Genomic DNA, 18942 nt, shown 5'->3' on the forward strand with positions numbered 1-18942 from the left:
TTGTAGCTAGAAGCCATATAGACATGGGCGATTATTCTACTGACATGATTGACTCTCTTTTGGTAGATTGGCGCCTCTGCCACCAAATGAACCACATAGCGACCAGAATCAGTTCGACTATTAGTATTTCATGCATCATAGTGCGTAGTCGAACCAAAATCTCTAGGTTGATTGATCCTGAGCGGTCCTGCCGCACAGCGAGATCAATTTCATCATTAAGACCCAACTAGGTCTAAACCTCTAATGCTCGGGAACATGTGAACAAGCAGTGTTGAATGTTGTCATGTCCGATCTTACAAAATGGGCATTGAGGAATCAGTGTAATATGTCTGCTTGCTAGCACTCCATAGCATTGTAAAACTCCCTTAAGAACTTTCTAGCCAAAATGTTTAATCTTTCCCAGGAGGCGAAGTTGCCATAACTCCTTCCAAATTGTATTCAGATGAGCACTACCCGGGCAGTTTGAGCTTGAGTAATGGCATCCAAACTAATGATCAAACTCCACATGGTAGGCCGACCGGACTGTGAAAGTTCCGGACCTAGTATAGTGCCATGCTAAAAAGTCATCAAGAGCTTCAACATTAAGAGGGATCTATAATATTCTGTTAACATCCACGGGTGAAAAGACACTCCGTATAAGCACCTCGTCCCACTGTCCAGTATGGGGGTCAATGATTTATTCCACCTTTGTTAACATTATTCCTGCTCTAGGGGTGGTCAATTTCCTTGACTCACTAGATGGGATCCAAGGGTCATCCCAAATGTTTATGTGTGAACCAGAGCCCACTCGCCATATACAACCCCTTCTGAAGGTCTGAATTCCAGCTACAATGCTTTGCCACATAATTGATGACCCTTTCTTTGGTCCTGCCTTTAGGATATCACCATTAGGATAATATTTAGCACTCAACACTCGTGCACACAAAGAGTCGGGATTTTGGATAAGTCGACAACACTACTTTGCTAACATAGCAAACTTAAACCCGTGAAGGTCTCTAAACCCCATACCACCTTTCTTCTTCAGAACACACATCTTCCACTATGCAAAACAGTGCATTTTCTTCTTCTCTTCTTCATCTCCCTACCAAAACCTCGACATATCATCAGTGATTGATTTACATATTCCTTTAGGAAACTTGAGCACATACATAGCATAAGATGGAATTGCTCGTGCCACTGATTTTAACAGAATCCTTGAACCGATAGAATCTTTTCTTTCCATCCCTTCTGTCTCTGGAATACTATGTCAACTAGATGCTCAAAACAGTCACTATGGTCCACGCCAACCATGGTAGGTAGGCCCAGATACTTATCTGACAGAGCTTCAATTAAAATATCCAATATTCCACAAACACTCTCCCTGTTTGTAACTCAAGAATTAGGACCGAAAAAAATACTGGATTTCGGTGTACTTACACGCTGACCTGAACTAGAGCAGTATGTGTCTAGAACCCTCTTCAAGGTATTTGCATTATGAATAGTCGCTTTCATCAAAATCAGGGAGTCATCAACAACAAGAAGATGAGAGATAGAAGGTGCATTTCTGGACAGTTTTATACCTTCGATTCCACCACTGTCTTCCTGTGAGCCAACATGCTAGAAAGACCTTCAGAACAACTCAAAAATAGATAAGGGGATATTGGGTCCCCCCGCCTCAGACCCCTTCTTGGTGTGAACTCCTCGGTTTTTGTGTCATTGAATCTGTTTCTATAGCTCACAAAAGAAACACACTAACTCCACCCATTGCGACTGAAAACCCAATTTTAACATCATTTGTTTCAAGAAGCTCCATTCTACTCTGTCATATCCTGTAGCATATCCAATTTCACGGCACAAACTCCATGAGAGCCATGTGTCTTCTTAATCGCATGAAAACACTCATAAGCTACCAGCACATTGTGAGTAATTAACATGCCTTGAAAATGAGCACTCCGTGTTGGAGATATCACCTCAGGTAGGATCTTCTTTAGTCTATTGGCCAACACCTTGGAGATAATCTTACAAACCACATTACACAAACTAATGGGTCAGAACTGGGTTATTACCTTAGGGCTATCCACCTTAAGAATAAGCACAACATTCGTGGAGTTCTGCCCCTCAGAATTGGTTTTGTTATTGATCACCTCAAGGACTTCTTTGGATAGCTCATCTCCTACAGACTAACATGGAACTGGATATCTTGACACGGGGAACGTTTTTATCGTAATTTGAACGCACAATTTAAGAGATATTAAAAATGAATTAAAAAAGCACAAACAAAATCTCCTATCTCTCATGAAAAGAAAACCATTAAATATTTTATCACAATGAGAGAAGATAGGGGAGTGACCTTTGTGAAGGTACCTGTAACCACATAACTAGTTCTTTTTCAGAAAAAAAAACTACTTAACCAGTGATTTCAATTGTTTGCACTTGTCCTTCGGTCGAAATCTCTTGGGCATCTGCTCGCCTCGCAGCTCCTCCGGCACCTCCGCCTCTTGCCCGAGGCACGTCGCGCTATGACCCATGCTTCTTGCACTACCAGCCTGCCGAAATCACTAGTTAAGGGGTACCCTTTGTAAATGTCACTCCCCCCTTCTCTGGTGGAGACAATGTTGACTTGCAGCTTGCGAATTTTGGTGGGTTCTCTTCCACGCACTGGATGTATGGATGTTTGTGCTTCTTTTTTCTACATTTTTTAAAACGTTTTATCTCTGTGCGTCCGAATGACGAACCATTTTCACCATTGCATTTCACGTGTCAAGATCTTCAAATATAGATCCCATGTTGATAGGGTCTGACAAACTTTATTTTGGGGAAAATTTGTGCTTTCAGCAAGTAGTAACTTGTGCTTCAAAGATGTAATAACCCATGCTTCCAAATAAACTAATTTATGATTCCATAGGGTGTGTGTTCCACGGGTAAGCACACATGTCCATGAAGCACGGAAGCACAATTGTGTTTCATGTGGAGACCAAAAAACCAGGAAGAAAAAAAAGAAACGAAGACCATAAAAACTAGAAATCGAGCAAACTGGAAACCCAAAAACATTGAAACCAGAAACCGAGGGAAAACCAAAAACTGGAAATACCAGAAACAAAAAAAAAATCTAAACTGAGATGAAACTGCGGAAGCCTGTTTGTCCTTCACTTTTTTGGGGGAAAGCGCAACATAGTTTGTGTTTCAAGCGGAAGCACATTGTGCTTGACGCGAAAGCACAATTGTTCTTCACCCTTTGAGAAGCAAATTTATGTAACAACTGTGCTTTATGCAAAGGCACATCTGCACTTCACTTTTTTTGGAAGCACAATTGTTCTTCACCCTCGGCAAAGACAAAATGACAAAAAATATCAAAGAAATAAAAAAATCAAGAAAAATAAAAATCGTTAAAAAACAAAAGATCATGATTACAAAAAACCGAAATACCCGAAACATCCCCTATAAAACCATGCACAACACATGGATTGCACTGGGGCGCGCGCTCGTGCACAAGAAAAGTATGTGCTGGGACACCCAACCAGGGGGTGCCCACCAATCAGTTACCCCAAGTCTATATGCGCCATCTAAGTCATCTCCTGGGACAATCCTTGGCCATGCCATGCCAGGCCTGTTGTTGTTGCACAAGATCAACTAATTGGGCCACCCCTTGTTGGGTCACTCCCTCCGCGAAGTGCTCCAGCGGCTTCACATGGTGCGCCCTACACTGTCATGATGTCGTTCATTGGACACTTTTCCACAGGGATATTTTTCGGGGGTGGGGGGGTGGGTTTGTTTTTTATTTTATTTTTAAATCTTTTTTCTTGTTTTCCTATCTTTTTTTCATGTTACTTGTTATTTCCTTCATGTTTCCTCATCTTTTCTGATTTTCCTCTATTAAGAGCATGAGTGTGTTGTGCTTCGGATGGAACCCAAGTGTGCTTCAAGCGGAAGCACATAGTTCTTTCGTGTGGAGTATAGATGCGCTTTACGGAGGAGCACAAATGTGCTTCATCCCGTGGGAGCACAACCTAGTTTCATTTAGGAGCATGACTTAGTATGATTTGGAAGCATATGTTAGTTCATTTTGGGGGCATAATGTTTGCCCGAGAATAGGTTTATTGAAATATGTTAATATGGGATCTAGTTTTTAAGATCTTAACATGAGGAACACAATGATGTAAACAGTTCATGATCTGAACTCACAGTTGAAGAGATAAATCATTTTGGAAAATGGATTTAGGACAAAAAAGCACAAATTTATAAGAAGAAATATTATCAAAACTCTGAAATTACCACAAGTCATTGCATATGCATCACTTGCCATCAATAGAGAAAATGTAACTAACTTAGAAATATCCCAGGTTAGAGGTACTTTTTAGCGGGACCTTCTATTCCATGACCTGCGCGGGGAGTAGCAAGAAAATGCGCACCCTCCCACCCCCAACGCTGAATTAGGCCAGCCCAACTAGAATAGCGAGGGCTATCGAGCTTGCCTAATGTTTTTTATTTGTTTTCCAACATTTTTGTTGTTTGCAGAAACAATGATTTTTGTCATCTTTATATACTTTGTCTTCCTTTCTATTAATATCTTTCTCAATTCAAAAATATTCTTCAAAGTCAAGAAAAAATGAATTCAAAAAAATGTTCGGGAATTTAAAAAATTGTTCCAAATTTCAAAAAATGTGTTCATATTCAAAAAATTTCATGAATTCAAAAACATGTTCCCAAGTTTCAAGAAATATTCGCCAATTAAAAAAATATTAAGGTATTCAGAAAATGTTCGTTAATGTACAAAATTGTTCTCGGAGTTCAAAAAGTGTTTATGAACTCAAAAAATGTCTCACTTTCAAAATGTTTCTGAACTTCAATAAGTCTTCCCAAATATCCGAAACTGTTTGTCGATTCAACAAATGTATGTGAATTTCAATAATTGTTCCCAAATTGCAAAAAAATGTTCACCAATTCAACAACTATTCAAATTTGAAAAAAGTTCACAAATGTAAAAAATATCCATTCATTCACCAGATGTTCATCCATTTAGAAAATGTTCATGACTTTCAAAAAATTATTCAGGAGTTTAAAAAAATGTTGCCAAATTTCAAAAACTGTTCTTGAGTTTAAAATATATTCACAACTTTTCAAAATGTTCATAGACTTAAAATTTGTTCTTGACTTTTCAAAAAGTAATGAATTGAAAATTTGCTTATAATTAGAAAACAATTGTGAATTTGGAAGAAGAAAAAGGAAATAAAATAAGAAAATAAAATAAAAATCATAAATATAAATGAATAAAGAAAAATAAAAAGAAAATGCGGGAAACAAAGAAAAATGCAAATTCGGAAAAAGAAAAAAGGAAACAAAATAAAATGAAAATAAAAATCATAAAAATTTCTTGCTTTATTTCTTCTTGGATCTATTTGGTTTTCTATTTTACTTTGTTTTTCTGATTGGGTTTCTATATTTCTTTAACGGTGTTTTTTCTTTGTTTCTTTCTTAGTTCTATATGATATTTTTGCTTTATTTTTTATTTTATGTCTTTCTTTGTTTTCCTAATTTTGTTTTTATTGTTTTCTTTGTTTTTCTTCCGTACATATTCCGTGCACACCCGTAACATTTCTAATACACATGTTTAACATTTCCCAGACACATGACTAATATTTTTGAAATATTTTTTATGTCTCATTTTACTGTACACATGATACATATTTCGTGTACATCAGGAACAATTTTATATACACGTCGAAGATTTTGGAAACACATGATTAATATTTTTTTAACATATATTGTTTATGTCTAATTTTTCAGTTACAATTGCACATTTTTTGTATACATTAGGAACATTTTATATATACATATTTAACACATTCCAAATAGATGAATAATATTTTTGAAAACATATATTTTTTGATGATTACTCTTTTCATACACATTGTATATTTTTTCATATACATCAGGAACATTTTTTATATACATGTTTAACATTTTCCAAATACATGGTTAACATTTTTTGAAAACTTATGTTTGTTGATGTCTACCCTTTTCTCATACACATTGTACTCCCTCAAACCTGATTTAACTGATGCCATTGGTATACAATTTTGTACTAGCTTAGCTCCTCCTCTGCATCACTTAATTCGGGACGGAGCGAGTACATTTTTGTACACATAATTTTCTTTTTCTATTCTATTTAATATTTATCGAATGCATGATTAACATTTTTTATACAATAAATATTTGGAAGTATAAATAAAAGTAAAAAAACTAAAACCAAAAAAGGTCAAAAAAAGAGTGGAAAAAGAGTGTTTAGAGGCCTATAGCCTCCCACAAGCTGGGTCGGCCTCGTCTCATGCTGGATTCGGGCGAGGTAGCCATACATCTGGCTATAAGCGAGTCATAGGCGAGATATCTTGTGAGAACGAGGGCAGCGATTCGGTGCCCAGGCTCATCTGCACCCGTGTTGAAGAAACAATTGAAAACAAATACTAGAAAAAAAAATCAAAAAATCAAATTTTTTCCAGGTAGTAGATAATTTGGTGCGTGAGGTGCGCTTAAATTTCAGATCATTTGGACATCTGAATAGCTCTCAGCAAAAAAGACAAATTGGGATGTGTAAAAAAGTGTACTGTTCATGTACTATTCTGACCCCAAATTGTCTTTTTTGCTGAGAGCTAATAATATGCCCAAATGATCTGAAATTTGGAGCGCACCTGACGCACCAAACTATCTACCACCAGAATTTTTTTTGATTTTTTTGAATTGCTTGGAGTTATTTTGTGATTTTTTTTCTTGACCGGGTACAGATGAGTCTGGGCTTAGAAATGGATATTCGTGTGAGAACCTGGTTCTTTAGCAATCCCAAGCTCTTGTAGTAACCTTTTTTGCTTATTTATTTTCTTTGAATATTTGGTTTTCTGTCTTTCGTAACTACACAAAATTTAAATACCAAAATAGTGAAACTGTATTTTGATAAAACTATCCTATATTTTAAAAATGTTAATTATATTTAAGAGAAATGTTTAGTCACATTTTGAAAAAAATGTCTGCATAATACAAAAAATTATTGTGTATTTACAAAATATTTACTATGTATTAAATTTTTTCCTATGTATTGAAAATGTTTGCAATATTTGAAAAATTGTTCACCATACATTAAAAAAGAAAATGCCAAATAAGACAAAAATAAAAATGAAAGATGATAAATAAATAATAAAAGGAAAAAAGGATTAAAATAGAAACCGGAATAAAAACCATAACTCAAAGGAAAAACAAGATGCTGCAGTAGTACACACATGGGATCCTTAGTGTAGGTCAACTAATCGTCCTTCGTTAAGCGCGGGAGTCTACATGCGAACTTTTTGCTTGTTCGCTAGGTGGCTCGGAGACTTCACTCCAATAAATGTAAAGCTGTGATGCTAAAATTGGACATTTTTACAGCCTTTGACTCTCTCTCTCTCTCTCTCATGGCCTTTCGTTCTGTTCTACAAAAGATGGGCTTCAATGATAAATGGCTACGTTGGATAGCCATTCTTCTCTCTTCTGTTAGTTCTAGCGTGAAGCTGAATGGTGTCCCGAGCCGGACGATTTCCCACGCTAGGGGCCTGTGGCAAGGGGACCTGCTCCCCCCTTTATTGTTTGTCATTGCAATTAACACTTTGACAACTATGTTTCTTTGTGATACAGAGGTGGAGATCTTGTCCACTTTATCCGGTGTTTCATCAATCCAACGACTATCCATATTGGATGATGATGTAGTGCTCTTCATCCGATGGTCTCGGACTAATCTTACTTCCGTTGGCTCATTGTTGGAGATTTTTGGAGAGGCATCAGGGTTGAGTAAATTCCGCAAAATCTTCTCCTATCCCAATAAGGTGTAATGATGATGATTAGGGTCAATGAGATGCTTGGTTGCTGCTTAGGGGCCTTCCCTTGTAAGTGCCTGAGCCTTCAACTGGGTATTACCAAGCTCACTAGAATCCAATGGAAGACCATGCTCGACTGTGTTAGGGATCTTTTGGAGCATAGCAGCGTGGCTTGATCACCTGACTCGGGCGCTTGTTGATTCTTGTTAAATCTACCATTGCAACTAAGCCCATTCATCATCGCCAGGTGCTAGCCACACCGGTTTGGGTTTTGAGGAGATCGACAAATGGATGTGTGCTTTTTTTTCTAGGTTGGCCCTGACATGGTTAATGGTGGCTTACTGCTCGATTTGTAAACCAACATGTTTTGGTGGTATAGGTGTCAAAGATCTTTAGATCCAAGCCATGCCTTTGTGTGTGAGGTGCGAATGGCTATGTAGATCCAACAAGCTTAGGCCTTGGCACGAGCTGCCACTGCTCAACGATGACAAGGCTGAAGGAAAAATGCCCTAGAGGCAATAATAAAGTTATTATTTATTTCCTCATATCATGATAAATGTTTATTATTCATGCTAGAATTGTATTGACCGGAAACATGATACATGTGTGAATACATAGACAAACATAACGTCACTAGTATGCCTCTACTTGACTAGCTCATTAATCAAAGATGGTTATGTTTCCTAACCATAGACATGTGTTGTCATTTGATTAATGGGATCACATCATTAGGAGAATGATGTGATTGACATGACCCATTCCATTAGCCTAGCACTTGATCGTTTAGTATATTGCTATTGCTTTCTTCATGACTTATACATGTTCCTGAAACTATGAGATTATGCAACTCCCGTTTACCAGAGGAACACTTTGGGTGCTACCAAACGTCACAACATAACTGGGTGATTATAAAGGAGTACTACAGGTGTCTCCAAAGGTAGATGTTTGGTTGGCGTATTTCGGGATTAGGTTTTGTCACTCCGATTGTCGGAGAGGTATCTCTGGGCCCTCTCGGTAATGCACATCACTATAAGCCTTGCAAGCAATGTGACCAATGAGTTGGTTGCGGGATGATGCATTACGTAACGAGTAAAGAGACTTGCCGGTAACGAGATTGAACTAGGTATTGGATATCGACGATCGAATCTCGGGCAAGTAACATACCGATGACAAAGGGAAGAACGTATGTTGTTCTGCGGTTTGACCGATAAAGATCTTCGTAGAATATGTAGGAACCAATATGGGCATCCAGGTTCCGCTATTGGTTATTGACCGAGAATAGTTCTAGGTCATGTCTACATAGTTCTCGAACCCGTAGGGTCCGCACGCTTAACGTTACAATGACAATTTTATTATGAGTTTATAAGTTTTGATGTACCGAAGTTTGTTCGGAGTCCCGGATGTGATCACGGAAATGACGAGGAGTCTCGAAATGGTCGAGACATAAAGATTGATATATTGGACGACTATATTCGGACACCAGAATTGTTCCGGTCATTTTCGGAGAAAACCGGAGTGCCGGAGGGTTACTGGAACCCCCCGGGAGAGTTAATGGGCCACATGGGCCTTGGTGGGAAGAGAGAGGGGCAGCCAGGTGGGCCGCGCACCCCCTCTCCCTCTGGTCCGAATTGGACTAGGAGGGGGGGCGGCGCCCCCCTCTTTCCTTCCCCCTCTCCCCTTCCTTCCCCCTCCTAGTAGGAGTAGGAAAGGAGGAGTCCTACTCCTACTAGGAGGAGGACTCCTCCTCCTGGAGCACCCCCCTTGGGCCGGCCAGCCTCCCCCCTTGCTCCTTTATATACGGGGGCGGGTGGGCACCCCATAGACACACAAGTTGATCTACGGATCATTCCTTAGCCATGTGCGGTGCCCCCCTCCACCATATTCCACCTCGGTCATATCGTCGCGAAGTTTAGGCGAAGCCCTGCGCTGGTAGAACATCATCATTGCCACCACTCCGTCGTGCTGACGGAACTCATCCCCGAAGCTTTGCTGGATCGGAGCCCGGGGATCGTCATCGAGCTGAACGTGTGCTGAACTCGGAGGTGCCGTACGTTCGGTGCTTGGATCGGTCGAATCGTGAAGACGTACGACTACATCAACCGCGTTGTCATAACACTTCCTCTTACGGTCTACGAGGGTACGTGGACAATACTCTCCCCTCTCGTTGCTATCCCATCACCATGATCTTGCGTGTGCGTAGGAATTTTTTTGAAATTACTACGTTCCCCAACAGTGGTTTCAGAGCCAGGTTTTATGCGTTGATGTTATATGCACGAGTAGAGCACAAGTGAGTTGTGGGCGATACAAGTCATACTGCTTACCAGCATGTTATACTTTGATTCGGCAATCTTGAGTTGTGGACCGACATTACGCGTACGCTTACGCGAGACTGGTTTCACTGTTACGAGCACTCGTGCTTAAAGGTGGCTGGCGGGTGTCTGTCTCTCTCACTTTAGCTGAATCGAGTGTGGCTACGCCCGGTCCTTGGGAAGGTCAAAACAGCACTAACTTGACGAACTATCGTTGTGGTTTTGATGCGTAGGTAAGAACGGTTCTTGCTAAGCCCGTAGCAGCCACGTAAAAAATGCAACAACAAAGTAGAGGACGTCTAACTTGTTTTTGCAGGGCATGTTGTGATGTGATATGGTCAAGACGTGATGCTATATTTTATTGTATGAGATGATCATGTTTTGTAACCGAAGTTATCGGCAACTGGCAGGAGCCATATGGTTGTCGCTTTATTGTATGAAATGCAAAAGCCCTGTAATTGCTTTACTTTATCACTAAGCGGTAGCGATAGTCGTAGAAGCAATAGATGGCGTAAACGACAACGATGCTACGATGGAGATCAAGGTGTCGCGCCGGTGACGATGGTGATCACGACGGTGCTTCGAAGATGGAGATCACAAGCACAAGATGATGATGGCCATATCATATCACTTATATTGATTGCATGTGATGTTTATCCTTTATGCATCTTATCTTGCTTTGATTGACGGTAGAATTTTAAGATGATCTCTCACTAATAATCAAGAAGTGTTTTCCCTGAGTATCACCGTTGCGAAAGTTCTTCGTGCTGAGACACCACGTGATGATCGGGTGTGATAGGCTCTACGTTCAAATACAACGGGTGCAAAACAGTTGCACACGCGGAATACTCAGGTCATACTTGACGAGCCTAGCATATACAGATATAGCCTCGGAACACGGAGACCGAAAGGTCGAACGTGAATCATATAGTAGATATGATCAACATAGTGATGTTCACCATTGAAACTACTCCATCTCACGTGATGATCGGACATGGTTTAGTTGATTTGGATCACGTGATCACTTAGATGACTAGAGAGATGTCTGTCTAAGTGGGAGTTCTTAAGTAATATGATTAATTGAACTTAAATTTATCATGAACTTAGTACCTGATAGTATTTTACTTGTCTATGTTTATTTGTAGATAGATGGCTCGTGTTGTTGTTCCGTTGAATTTTAATGCGTTCCTTGAGAAAGCAAAGTTGAAAGATGATGGTAGAAATTACACGGACTAGGTCCGTAACCTGAGGATTATCCTCATTGCTGCACAGAAAAGTTACGTCCTGGAAGCACCGCTGGGTGCCAGGCCTGCTGCTGATGCAACTGACGATGTTAAGAACGTCTGGCAGAGCAAAGCTGATGACTACTCAATAGTTCAGTGTGCCATGCTTTAGGGCTTAGAACCGGGTCTTCAACGATGTTTTGAACGTCATGGAGCATATGAGATGTTCCAGGAGTTGAAGTTAATATTTCAAGCAAATGCCCGGATTGAGAGATATGAAGTCTCCAATAAGTTCTATAGCTGCAAGATGGAGGAGAATAGTTCTGTCAGTGAACACATACTCAAAATGTCTGGGTATAATAATCACTTGATTCAACTGGGAGTTAATCTTCCTGATGATAGTGTCATTGACAGAATTCTTCAATCACTGCCACCAAGCTAGAAGAGCTTGGTGATGAACTATAATATGCAAGGGATGAACAAGACTATTGCCGAGCTCTTCGCAATGCTAAAAGCCGCGGAGGTAGAAATCAAGAAGGAGCATCAAGTGTTGATGGTTAACAAGACCACCAGTTTAAAAAAAGGGCAAAGGGAAGAAGAAGGGGAACTTCAAAAAGAACAGCAAACAAGTTGCTGCTCAAGAGAAGAAACCCAAATCTGGACCTAAGCCTGAAACTGAGTGCTTCTACTGCAAGCAGACTGGACACTGGAAGCGGAACTGCCCCAAGTATTTGGCGGATAAGAAGGATGGCAAAGTGAACAAAGGTATATGTGATATACATGTTATTGATGTGTACCTTACTAATGCTCGCAGTAGTACCTGGGTATTTGATACTGGTTCTGTTGCTAATATTTGCAACTCGAAACAGGGACTACGGATTAAGCGAAGATTGGTTAAGGACGAGGTGATGATGCGCGTGGGAAATGGTTCCAAAGTCGATGTGATCGCGGTCGGCACGCTACCTCTACATCTACCATCGGGATTAGTTTTAGACCTAAATAATTGTTATTTGGTGCCAGCGTTGAGCATGAACATTATAACTGGATCTTGTTTGATGCGAGACGGTTATTCATTTAAATCAAAGAATAATTGTTGTTCTATTTATATGAGTAATATCTTTTATGGTCATGCACCCTTGAAGAGTGGTCTATTTTTATTGAATCTCGATAGTAGTGATACACATATTCATAGTGTTGAAACCAAAAGATGCAGAGTTGATAACGATAGTGCAACTTATTTGTGGCACTGCCGTTTAGGTCATATCGGTGTAAAGCGCATGAAGAAACTCCATACTGATGGGCTTTTGGAATCACTTGATTATGAATCACTTGGTACTTGCGACCCGTGCCTCATGGGCAAGATGACTAAAACGCCGTTCTCCGGAACTATGGAGCGAGCAACTGATTTGTTGGAAATCATACATACTGATGCTTGTGGTCCATTGAATGTTGAGGCTCGCGGCGGGTACCGTTATTTTCTCACCTTCACAGATGATTTGAGCAGATATGGGTATATCTACTTAATGAAACACAAGTCTGAAACATTTGAAAAGTTCAAAGAATTTCAGAGTGAAGTGGAAAATCATCGTAACAAGAAAATAAAGTTTCTACGATCTGATCATGGAGGAGAATATTTGAGTTATGAGTTTGGTCTACACTTGAAACAATGCGGAATAGTTTCGCAACTCACCCACCCGGAACACCACAATGAAATGGTGTGTCCGAACGTCATAATCATACTTTACTAGATATGGTGTTATCTATGATGTCTCTTACTGATTTACCGCTATCATTTTGGGGTTATGCTTTAGAGACGGCTGCATTCACGTTAAATAGGGCACCATCAAAATCCGTTGAGACGACACCTTATGAACTATGGTTTGGCAAGAAACCAAAGTTGTCGTTTCTTAAAGTTTGGGGCTGCGATGCTTATGTGAAGAAACTTCAACTAGATAAGCTCGAACCCAAATCGGAGAAATGTGTCTTCATAGGATACCCAAAAGAGACTATTGGGTACACCTTCTATCACAGATCTGAGGGCAAGATTTTCGTTGCTAAAATCAGATCCTTTCTAGAGAAGGAGTTTCTCTCGAAAGAAGTGAGTGGGAGAAAGTAGAACTTGATGAGATAACTGTATCTGCTCCCTTATTGGAAAGTAGTTCATCACAAGAACCGGTTCCTGTGACAACTACACCAATTAGTGAGGAAGCTAATGATATTGATCATGAAACTTCAGATCAAGTTTCTACTGAACCTCGTAGGTCTACCAGAGTAAGATCCACACCAGAGTGGTACGGTAATCATGTTCTGGAAGTCATGTTACTTGACCATGATGAACCTACGAACTATGAGGAAGCGATGATGAGCCCAGATTCCGCAAAATGGCTAGAGGCCATGAAATCTGAGATGGGATCCATGTATGAAAACAAAGTATGGACTTTGGTTGACTTGCCCGATGATCGGCAAGCCATTGAGAATAAATGGATCTTTAAGAAGAAGACTTACGCTGATGGTAATGTAACTGTCTATAAAGCTCGACTTGTTGCGGAAGGTTTTTGACAAGTTCAAGGGGTTGACTACGATGAGAATTTCTCACCCGTAGCGATGGTTAAGTCTGTCCGAATCATGTTAGCTATTGCTGCATTTCATGATTATGAAATTTGGCAAATGGATGTTAAAACTGCATTCTTGAATGGATTTCTGGAAGAAGAGTTGCATATGATGCAGCCAGAAGGTTTTGCTGATCCAAAAGGTGCTAACAAAGTGTGCAAGCTCCAGCAATCCATTTATGGACTGGTGCAAGCATCTCGGAGTTGGAATAAACGCTTTGATAGTGTGATCAAAGCATATGGTTTTATACAGACTTTTGGAGAAGCCTGTATTTACAAGAAAGTGAGTGGGAGCTCTGTAGCATTTCTGATATTATATGTAGATGACATATTATTAATTGGAAATGATATAGAATTTCTGGATAGCATAAAGGGATACTTGAATAAAAGTTTTTCAATGAAAGACCTCGGTGAAGCTGCTTACATATTGGGCATCAAGATTTATAGAGATAGATCAAGACGCTTAATAGGACTTTCACAAAGCACATACCTTGATAAAATTTTGAAAAAGTTCAAAATGGATCAGGCAAAGAAAGGGTTCTTGCCCGTGCTTCAAGGTGTGAAGTTGAGTCAGACTCAATCCCCGACCACAGCAGAAGATAGAGAGAAAACGAACGACGTTCCCTATGCTTCAGCCATAGGCTCAATCATGTATGCAATGCTGTGTACCAGACCTGACGTATGCTTAGCAATAAGCTTGGCAGGAAGGTACCAAAGTAATCCAGGAGTGGATCACTGGACAGCGGTCAAGAACATCCTGAAATACCTAAAAAGGACTAAGGATATGTTTCTCGTATATGGAGGTGACAAAGAGCTAGTCGTAAATGGTTATGTTGATGCAAGCTTTGACACTGATCCGGACGATTCTAAATCGCAAACCGGATACGTATTTTTATTAAACGGTGGAGCTGTAAGTTGGTGCAGTTCTAAACAAAGAATTGTGGCGGGATCTACATGTGAAGCGGAGTACATAGCTGCTTCTGAAGCAGCAAATGAAGGAGTCTGGTTGAAGGCGTTCATTTCCGATCTAGGTGTCATACCTAGTGCATCGGGACCAATGAAGATCTTCTGTGACAATACTGGTGCAATTGCCTTGGCAAAGGAATCCAGATTTCACAAGAGGACCAAGCACATCAAGAGACGCTTCAATTCCATTCGGGATCAAGTCCAAGTGGGAGACATAGAGATTTGCAAGATACATACGGATCTGAATGTTGCAGACCCGTTGACTAAGCCTCTCTCACGAGCAAAACATGATCAGCACCAAGACTCCATGGGTGTTAGAATCATTACTATGTAATCTAGATTATTGACTCTAGTGCAAGTGGGAGACTGAAGGAAATATGCCCTAGAGGCAATAATAAAGTTATTATTTATTTCCTCATATCATGATAAATGTTTATTATTCATGCTAGAATTGTATTGACCGGAAACATGATACATGTGTGAATACATAGACAAACATAACGTCACTAGTATGCCTCTACTTGACTAGCTCATTAATCAAAGATGGTTATGTTTCCTAACCATAGACATGTGTTGTCATTTGATTAATGGGATCACATCATTAGGAGAATGATGTGATTGACATGACCCATTCCATTAGCCTAGCACTTGATCGTTTAGTATATTGCTATTTCTTTCTTCATGACTTATACATGTTCTTGAAACTATGAGATTATGCAACTCCCATTTACCAGAGGAACACTTTGGGTGCTACCAAACGTCACAACGTAACTGGGTGATTATAAAGGAGTACTACAGGTGTCTCCAAAGGTAGATGTTGGGTTGGCGTATTTCGAGATTAGGTTTTGTCACTCCGATTGTCTGAGAGGTATCTCTGGGCCCTCTCGGTAATGCACATCACTATAAGCCTTGCAAGCAATGTGACCAATGAGTTGGTTGCGGGATGATGCATTACGTAACGAGTAAAGAGACTTGCCGGTAACGAGATTGAACTAGGTATTGGATACCGACAATCGAATCTCGGGCAAGTAACATACCGATGACAAAGGGAACAACGTATGTTGTTATGCGGTTTGACCGATAAAGATCTTTGTAGAATATGTAGGAACCAATATGGGCATCCAGGTTCCGCTATTGGTTATTGACTGAGAATAGTTCTAGGTCATGTCTACATAGTTCTCGAACCCGTAGGGTCCGCACGCTTAACGTTACGATGACAGTTTTATTATGAGTTTATAAGTTTTGATGTACCGAAGTTTGTTCGGAGTCTCGGATGTGATCACGGACATGATGAGGAGTCTCGAAATGGTTGAGACATAAGGATTTATATATTGGACGACTATATTCGGACACAAGAATTGTTCCGGACGTTTTCGGAGAAAACCGGAGTGCCGGAGGGTTACCGGAACCCCCCCGGGAGAGTTAATGGGCCACATGGGCCTTGGTGGGAAGAGAGAGGGGCGGCCAGGTGGGTCGCGCGCCCCCTCTCCCTCTGGTCCGAATTGGACTAGGAGGGGTGGGCGGCGCCCCCCTCTTTCCTTCCCCCTCTCCCCCTTCCTTCCCCCTCCTAGTAGGAGTAGGAAAGGAGGAGTCCTACTCCTACTAGGAGGAGGACTCCTCCTCCTGGCGCGCCCCCCTTGGATGTAGTCACCGCCTCCTCTATGCAAGTACTTTAGCTGGATAGATCATGAAGTGCCAAAAGATATCCAAAAGGACCAATTAGAAGATTGTTTTAGGCGCCAACGGCTGTTCGAAGAAAGGTTTCAAAGAGGCTTGGAGGAAGAGCGTCGTCAAAAAGAGAGGATGGAGCGGAAGCAACGCGAGGAGGAGAGGGCACGCCAAGCGAAGCTTGCTCGTGAGGAGGAGAGGGAAAGAAAGCTTGCAAGAGCTCGCAAGGCAAAATAAGAGGATGAAGCACGTGACAAGAAGGGGAAATGGCCCCGTATGACTCAGTAAAGCCTTCGCCTTCGGTGGACTCGTCATGTAACCGGATGAAGCCATGCCAAATTTATCATGAACTATGTAGTAGTAAGGCAAAAAGCCATGTGTCGTCAACTTGTCGTGAATGAATTTGCCATTTGTATTGAATTTGGTGTGAAGATGTTCGTGAAGGAAATATGCCCTAGAGGCAATAATAAAGTTATTATTTATTTCCTCATATCATGATAAATGTTCATTATTCATGCTAGAATTGTATTAACCAGAAACATGATACATGTGTGAATACATAGACAAACATATAGTCACTAGTATGCCTCTACTTGACTAGCTCATTAATCAAAGATGGTTATGTTTCCTAACCATAGACATGTGTTGTCATTTGATTAATGAGATCACGTCATTAGGAGAATGATGTGATTGACATGACCCATCTCGTTAGCTTAGCACTTGATCGTTTAGTATTCTGCTATTGCTTTCTTCATGACTTATACATGTTCCTGTAACTATGAGAATTATGCAACTCCCGTTTACCGGAGGAACACTTTGGGTACTACCAAACGTCACAACGTAACTGGGTGATTATAAAGGAGTACTACAGGTGTCTCCAAAGGTACATGTTGAGTTGGCGTATTTCGAGATTAGGTTTTGTCACTCCGATTGTCGGAGAAGTATCTCTGGGCCCTCTCGGTAATACTCATCACTTAAGCCTTGCAAGCATTATAACTAATGAGTTAGTTATGAGAAGACGTATTACAGAACGAGTAAAGAGACTTGTCGGTAACGAGATTGAACTAGGTATTGGATACCGAGGATCAAATCTCGGGCAAGTAACATACCGATGACAAAGGGAACAACATATGTTGTTATGCGGTTTGACTGATAAAGATCTTTGTAGAATATGTAGGAACCAATATGGGCATCCAGGTCCCGCTATTGGTTATTGACCGAGAATGGTTTTAGGTCATGTCTACATAGTTCTCGAACCCGTAGGGTCCGCACACTTAACGTTTCGATGACAGTTTTATTATGAGTTTATAAGTTTTGATGTACCGAAGTTTGTTCGGAGTCCCGGATGTGATCACAGACATGACGAGGAGTCTCAGAATGGTCGAGACATAAAGATTGATATATTGGAAGCCTATGTTTGGACATCGGAATGGTTCCGGGTGAAATCGGCATTTTACCGGAGTACCGGGAGGTTACCGGAACCCCCCGGGGGGTTAATGGGCCTACATGGGCCAAGAGGGAGAAGAGGAAGGAGCAAGGAGGGGGCCGCGCGCCCCTTCCCCTCCTAGTCCGAATAGGACAAGGGAAGGGGGGCGGCGCCCCCCCTTTCCTTCCCCTCCTCCTCCTCTTTCCCCCTTCTCTCCTACTCCAACTTGGAAAAGGGGAGTCCTACTCCCGGTGGGAGTAGGACTCCCCCCTTGGCACGCCCCCTTAGGCCGGCGGCCTCCTCCCCCTGGCTCCTTTATATACGGGGGCGGGGGGCACCCCATAGACACACAAGTTGATCTACGGATCGTTCCTTAGCCGTGTGCGGTGCCCCCCTCCACCATATTCCACCTCGGTCATATCGTCGCGGAGTTTAGGCGAAGCCCTGCGCCGGTAGAACATCATCATCGTCACCACGCCGTCGTGCTGACGGAACTCATCCCCGAAGCTTTGCTGGATCGGAGCCCGGGGATCGTCATCGAGCTGAACGTGTGCTGAACTCGGAGGTGCCGTACGTTCGGTGCTTGGATCGGTCGAATCGTGAAGACCTATGACTACATCAACCGCGTTGTCAGAACGCTTCTGCTTACGGTCTACAAGGGTACGTGGACAATACTCTCCCCTCTCGTTGCTATGCCATCACCATGATCTTGCGTGTGCATAGGAATTTTTTTGAAATTACTACGTTCCCCAACAAAGGCACGACAAGTGTTTGATAGTCTAGTCTGTATCCACTTTGGAGATGGGAAATTGATGCTCTTCTGGAGAGACTGATGGATCAATGGTGTGGCCATCACGGATTTTGTTCCTCTTGTGTTGGAAACGGTCAGGAGTAGGACTATTAACAGGCGTTTTATCTGTGGCA

The sequence above is a fragment of the Triticum dicoccoides genome, chromosome 5B (genome assembly GCF_002162155.2).
Source record: "Triticum dicoccoides isolate Atlit2015 ecotype Zavitan chromosome 5B, WEW_v2.0, whole genome shotgun sequence".
Classification (NCBI taxonomy): domain Eukaryota; kingdom Viridiplantae; phylum Streptophyta; class Magnoliopsida; order Poales; family Poaceae; genus Triticum; species Triticum dicoccoides.